A 7,623-nucleotide genomic window follows, 5' to 3' on the forward strand; every position below is an offset into this window, starting at 1 on the left:
AAAAAAGCTACAAGTGGCATGAATAAGCAGAAAATCAAAATGAGACTACGAAAAAAATCCATGTAATATTAAATTCAGTGAATCGCAAATCAATTTATAAATTTATTAAGCCATTTGTGCTGCGACCGTTGCGGTAATTGTTTAATTCCCTTGCATACATATACGTATGTATATGTATGTGCATACGAACAACGCTTTTTTTCGCTAACAAACTGCCAAATGAGAAATATTTTTTCTAAAAATCACACTGACAGTGATGTATGAATTGTTTCATTTGTGTGAATAAATTATTTCGCCAGCCAATACACAGTGCGCCAAATCGAGCCAATCTGCAATAGAGAGGTCACACGAGTTGATGTTGTTGGGGCGTGATATGTATGCAGGCATGCATGTATGTAAGTAAGTAAGTATTATGTGTGGCACAGAAGTTACGGCGTCGATTTGTTGAGATAAATTGCCATGATCTTTGTTCGGTACTTTTATGCTATGGAAACGTGAGTTTATGTATGAAAGTTATAATGTTAAAATGTGTATATTTAGGCAAATAAATGCTGCGACTGAAATGCGATTTAGTGGCAATGACCACAGGCTTTTCAAGCATCGGCATCGGTTTTACCCCAAAAGGTGAGTGAATTCAGCAATTTTTTTCAAGCCATTTTTGTTTTGGAAAACTTACTCATAATTTGGGAATGCGTGGGCGTGGGAAACTATTCAATTCGATTGTGATGTGGCGTTTCCAATAAAATTTACACTTAAGTTTTAATAACTCTTCAACTTCTTTTGTCTTTTTTTTTTGTGTAAAAGAACTATGAGAACTTTGTAGTTTTCTGCCGAACAGAGCCCGCCCCGCACATAGGCTTATGGTCTGATTATGGCAACTTAACGTAACTTACGGCTCTCTCTTAAAAATTATGTTATAAGGGTGTTGCTTATAATTGAATAGCCAAAACTTAACGTAACTTAATGCCACGTCGAAATCTGCTTCATTTTGATTCTCTAAGTTCTACGTTCCGCTAAGTTAAGTTAAGTTGCCATAATCAGGCTTTTAGAGTAGTCCTCTGGAAATACCAGATGGATCTGGCAATCCCTTCTAATTTCATAAGCTCACTTGTGTACAAACAATTTTGTTGTCGCTATATACATACATGGCGAGATCATCAAAGGGGCCAATTGGGCGCTGGTCTCAGAACCTCCAGCATCGCACCCTTACAAAGTTATAAACGAATTTTTAAAAATCTCGTCTCAAATTCGGTTCGGCTCAGCATCTTAACAGCATAAAGAATTTGTCACCCGAACTGGAAGTACACGACAGCAGCCGCTCGAGTATAGAAAAGAGTTGCTGTTCAACTATCATCACCGGGAGCGAACGCAGTAAGAATGCTCAGACTGAATAGAGAAGTCGATTAAACCATGTCTGTCTGTCCGTCCGTCTGCTAGGTTGGTATTAAAAATGGGCAAAATCGGACTATAACCACGCCCACTTCCCATATAACGGTATTTTCGAAAATTGCAAAAACTACGATATTTCAGAAAACATCGGATCCAAATTGTTGAAAATTAGTATGTGGAGTAGAATTTTGGTAAGAAATAGTATTTTATGAAATTTTTGAAAAAATGGGCGTGACCCCGCCCACCTATGATGAAATGCTGTATCTCAGTAGCCGCTTCACCAAACCTTACCAAACTCGATACGAGCATTGCCAGAGGTCTAGCTAAGAAATCTGTTGAAAATCTTTGAGATCGGGCAATAATCACGCCCACCCTCCATATAACGGTAATCTATAAAACCATGAAAACTGCGATAAATCAGTAACTACTGAAGCTAATTGAGTCAAAATCGATAATTAGGATAACCACTTAGCAGAAAATTAGATTATTACACTATACGGCAAAATCAACTTTTGTTCTGGGTATTGGACCAAACCAATTTTTTTAAGAAATGGAGTCATAGGTAAAACAGGGATTTCTCCGTTTTTCGAAGTTAGCCTCCGAAATCGAGATATGTGCCTTCGAAGTTCGAAATAGGAGCTTTGGTAAAGAATTATATTTAATTATTGCATATAACTTTTTTTTGCGCCAACTTATATTACAGGTGCTATAAGGGGTCAAAGTTCAGGTCTTCGAAAAATTAAATTTCTTATATTGAAAACAATTTTGAACTGATTTTTAAAAAATTTTTATCGTTGTAAAGGCGATTAAACCCCTTTTCTTCCGATATGCATACTTGTATACTTCGTATATAAAAATTTTTGAAAAAAACACATTTATATGAAAAAATAACTATTTTTTATAAAAAGAAAATATTTTAAACAAAAAAATTACTAACAGTTTTTTTTTAGTTGGTGTCTTTGTAAAGACGATTAAATGCCCTTTCTTCTGATATACATGTTTGTATACTTCGTATATAAAAATTTGAGAAAAAAAAACATTTCAAGAAAAAAATACCTTTTTTTATAAAAAAAGAAATTTAAACAAAAAAAAATATTAACAGATTTTTAAAAGATTGGTAGCGTTGTAGAGGTGATTAAACCTCCTTTCTTCTGGATATGCGTATTTGTATACTTCGAATACAAAAATTACAAAAAAATGTATTTAAAAAAAAAAACCTTTTTTTATAAAAAAGAGTATTTTAGACAAAAAAATACTAACCGGTTTTTTAAAAATTGGTAACGCTCTAAAGGCAATAAACCCGTTTCTTCGGAAATGCGTATTTGTATACTTCGTATATAAAAATTTGAGAAAAACTACATTTAAAGGAAAAAATAACTTTTTTTATAACACCTATATCTTATATACCCCTGACGCGGATGTAGTAAAAATATTTGTAATTATTGGATTTACTTACTTAAGTTAATCGAGTGTTTATTTACTCTTAAAAACTAATTATCTTGCACAATAAATCAAGCTCTTTCTGAATACGGATGCCTACTTGACTTCCCCATACAGGCGAGGTTTAACTCTCGAACCTGTTTGATGGCCTATAGTTACTAAATTACTATGACATTAATTAATTCATATTCATGTAGGTTTACATGTCACATCGGAGAATAGTTATTCGCATGCTGACACGGCACCGCGCAGCGGAAAATATTGTTTTGACTTCAGTGTCAACTTGTGGCTAATCTATTTAACACCTTTCAAGTTGCTTTTGCTGCTTGTGGCACAATGTGTGTAAGCAATTTGTCAGCAATTCAAGCGATTGAATTCGAGCGTTTCTACATACATAAATATGTACATTCCCATAGTTGAGCAAGTATTTAGAGAATGCGAGTAGAACTACAACTAACTACTTTGACTTGTCGATGATTTATTGCAAATGGATATAGACGCACTTACCAAAGCACACATACATGCACACCAACAGGGGAACGTTCCAGCTGTTACTTGGGTAGGCAATAGGCGTTCAGAAAATAATTACTCGGCAAAGTAAATCTCGAATTTGAAGTGTTATAAGTACATACTAGTTGACAGCAATACCAGTTGCTACCAGATGGCATGAATGCATTGAACTGGTAATCGATGCGTCGCGGAAACCGCAATTTGAAAAACTAATTCGCAATTATACGCATACTTATGCATAGAGGCATGGGCGCTAAGGCGGACAAATTAAAGGAACGTTAACCAGCACATGAGTAGTAGATATGTATGTACACACATAGAAATATGTTGCGGCGCATTGTTGAAGAATTTCCACATTGGTCTGCCTACAGCTTGTCAACTGAAACCGCAAAAATGTGGTGGCAACAGTGCAACGCAGCCGCCTTCCGCGGCAAGTACGCAACTGAGTGGATAAGCAATGAGGGACGACGCATGGGGCACGCATCAGCAACACTAACATTAGCACTAAGAATAATAACAACAACAACAACATCACATCACCACTTGCCGGTGTGGTTTTCCTGTTCACGTGCCAATTTACCTTTCAACTCTTGGCCAATTAACATTTTAACTGCAGTTTTACAAGTTGGTGAAATCGCCAAATGGATGGTTTTTGTTAAATGGTGCGTATGCGTAAGCGTACAAAAACAACAACAGTAATAAACACTTGCCAGCTGCGTGCTGTTGTGGTGGCATGCGTTAAACATTGCTTACGTTCGCGCAACGCCCCAGACGCAATAGGCGAATGAAAATGCAAATCTTGCTTAGAATCTTGCGCCATTTGCCACTTTTGCATATTTACATATGTATGTATGCATGTAAATACATATATATAGTTTGAGTTGGCCGACGAATGACGAAGTGAAAATAAATATTTTGCAATCAGTGATATGGAAGCGTACGAATTCGTATGAATGTATGTGTGCAAGTGGAAATGTAAGTAAAATAAATGGTAAAATTAAAAATATTAGTCAGTCATAAAGTAACTGGTTTAGTGCTAAGTATATAATTGTGAAAGATTTAGTAGGCAATTAGGCTGGCAGGAAACTGACAATGAGTTATGTGCTAACTGTGGTAGGTGACCAAGTATGTATCATCGACGTATGTAGATATGCAGGTACAGCAAATACATACGTAAATGTTTACGTACATACACACATGTTCATATCAAGTTTACAAACATACTTACAAATGCATATTGTTACCTTTTGCTGGTAGTAAATACGGGTTCTGAACACACTTTTAGCCGAAACGGTTTTAGGTCCACAACAGACCTAAACTTTATCAGTTCCCGGCTTTTTAGATTCACTGACTGGAAAAATAGTACGTGCTACATGCAAATTGAGTACTCATCTTTAATTTGCAACATCAACTGCAGACGAGAACTGTCTAAGCGAACTCACAACCTCGGAGTACCGCACTGTTGGAAAACCAGTACCTTCGACTCCAACTCGTTTACCAGCATGCCACCATCCACCATTTACCAAGGGTCAGCAGACTCCATGGCATAGCATGCGTTGCATTTATGCCAGGAGAACTTCCTCCACATACCGTCATGCGGTTTACTGGTGGAACGATAACATAGCAGAAGATAACATAGGAAATGTCTAAGATGTAGGCGAAACGCTCGTGGAGCTAGGGAAAGAGACAAGTTCGTGGAATGTTATGCGACTTATAAGAGTACACGAGCCGCACTGAAGAAGAAATCAAATCGATGATGCTGAACGTAATCCTTTGGGCTCGGCTCACAAAAAAGCTGAAGAACGGCAGAAATATGATTCCTACAAACGCTGCATACTTAAAGTCCGTTTTGGAGACACTATTTCCTGTACAGCGGTCATTATTGTCCCCTATGGATGGCCATCCATTGCGTGTTTTTGACCCTGTAACAGAGGAAGAAATCACACTTGCAACAGCTAAAGTGAAAGTAAAGAAAACTCCTGCCACGACGCCCAACAGAGCTCTTAAGCTTGCAGTCCAGAAGTCCGCTTCAGCTTTCCTACAATTTTTTAATGGATGTTTCATGGAATGGAACTGCCCCTTAAATTTAAAAGAGGTAAAAACTTCTTTTGATATCCTATACTATCTGCCTGTTAGACTCAGCAGGTAAAATCTTCGACCATATAATAGCGAAGCGTCTCGACAGGGAAGTCCGATTCGGGTTTTGGAGTTGGAAATCCACTGTGAATGCGGTATCACAAGTCATTCAGTTAGCACGGAATGCAACAAGCGGTACACGATGGCTGGGATGAGCAGAAGAGTACTGCATGATTGTGACTTTGGGCATCAATAACGCGTTCAGTTCTGCAAACTGGGCTAAAATAATCGATAGACTGGAGAGTATTGGAAATTCTTACTACCTTCGAAGATTATTACGAAGTTATTTCCATTCGCGAGTGCTGTGATACGAAACGGAGGTGGGCCTTCAAGGGGCTGAGATAACAGGTTCCACAAGGATCCGTACTTGGCGCTTTGCTATGGAGCATTATGCATGAGAGAGGATATTGTTGAAAGTCACTTCTATGTCCAGGAATGCTACTAATGCAAATTCTTTGTTTCTAGTGATCGCTCAATTTTTGAAACTAGCGAGTGGAGGACAGTCTATGTAGATCTACCCTTGCTTAAGGCATGCTGCGCATTAGATAAAAGGGATGGGCTAAACGATAGTCTTATATAAGTCTTAAATAGAAAGAAAAGGGTAATATGCCTAAATTCTGTATCAGTGACAAATTCTTGGCACAGTTTTTATTACGGAAAAATATATGAAAAAGTTTAAATTTCTCAGTTAAAAAAATATTTTTCACCGACACAGAATTGGACTATTAGCATGAGAGGCTCTACCTGCTTTCGGTATGAACACTACCGAGCCTTAGGCAGCTGGTAGCTGAATTTTAGCTATGGTTTGTACGTTCCATGATGTGTTGTAGCTAGACTTGATATATTCCATCTAGTCCTGGCGACTTATAGGGCTTGAAATTAGATAATCCCCAATAGATTTTCTTGATCTCAAAGGGCCTAGAGACTTCTACCTTGGCTTAAATTAAAGATCTTGAATAGCACTAAAACTGACTTGTTGTTCGAGAGATATAAAATTATGTGAAGGATATGCAGCTGCATGCAGATCATAAAAAATTCAACTTCTTTCATTTTTTAAACAGTGGAATCGTGGTTCTTGTCTCTTGTATTTTTCTCAAAAACATTTGACTCCAAACATATGATTTATAAAAATATAATTCATTTATAACAGTCATGCCCAACGTCGGCAGAATTCCATAAGCAAGTGCCCTGCGCTGGCAGAATGCCATATGCAAGTGCCCTGCGCTGGGCATGACTGATTTATAAGCAATATATAATATAATAAAATAAAATGTCCATCATACTTGGGCATACAAAATTTGTTATTCTTATTTCACCCTTCTTCTTATGAAGGGAATTAATGGCTCCTTCCAGCAGTAGCATCATGCTTATCGGTGTCATCATGGGTTCCACTATTGCTGTGAGTGGTAAAGGACTCTGGTCATCGTAGGCCAAATAAAACAAGTAAAGCTTCGTGCCTGGCCGTGGTGATGTTTCCAGTGATAAATTGTGGTAGTTTTACTAAAATGCGCATGCGTGGTTTTCTCTTACTCTGAGTACTACATAATTTATACTTCGAGGCACGCGAAGTGATGCCAGTGATCTTGTACCACAGCCAAGCCTACTTCACCTGAGGACAGTTGAAGCAGGAGCGCAGCAAATGCTACTTTACTTCGATGAGAGTTTATTTATATCGCCTTAGTCACGCGAATCTCGCCTCTCTACCGCCGTCGCGATGGCTTCGTTCACACCGAGAAGCTCCCGCTCTTTTTACAGGCCTCCCGTGCTTCCGAGTTGAAAGAGGCCAGCTCAGTTCCCCGGTTGCTTGCCATTCGTACGTTTCCATTTCATGGTCGTTTGGGGGCTCATCCGCCTCCACACAGGCTGCCAAGTTTACCACGGCTGTGGTTTCAGTTTTGTAAACTTTGAATATAGTCTTCCCGAAGCCAAAGCTCACCTTATAATCACTTACTGCGAGTTCCTCCAGGCTTTCTTTGTTTAAAAACTGGAGTACCTGCGTTATTGCTCGCTCTCTTGGATCTTAGCGCCAATCTAATCTTCCTAATATCGGACGACTTTTTTACTGCTCAATATTCCTAAATAGAAGACTGGTCATATATACAAAGGGGAATACATATGAGACAAAAACACAATGGCGACTAATAGATT

Source organism: Rhagoletis pomonella, unplaced genomic scaffold (assembly GCF_013731165.1).
Source record: "Rhagoletis pomonella isolate Grant_MI unplaced genomic scaffold, Rhpom_1.0 Rhpom_scaffold_00004, whole genome shotgun sequence".
NCBI classification, from domain to species: Eukaryota; Metazoa; Arthropoda; class Insecta; order Diptera; family Tephritidae; genus Rhagoletis; species Rhagoletis pomonella.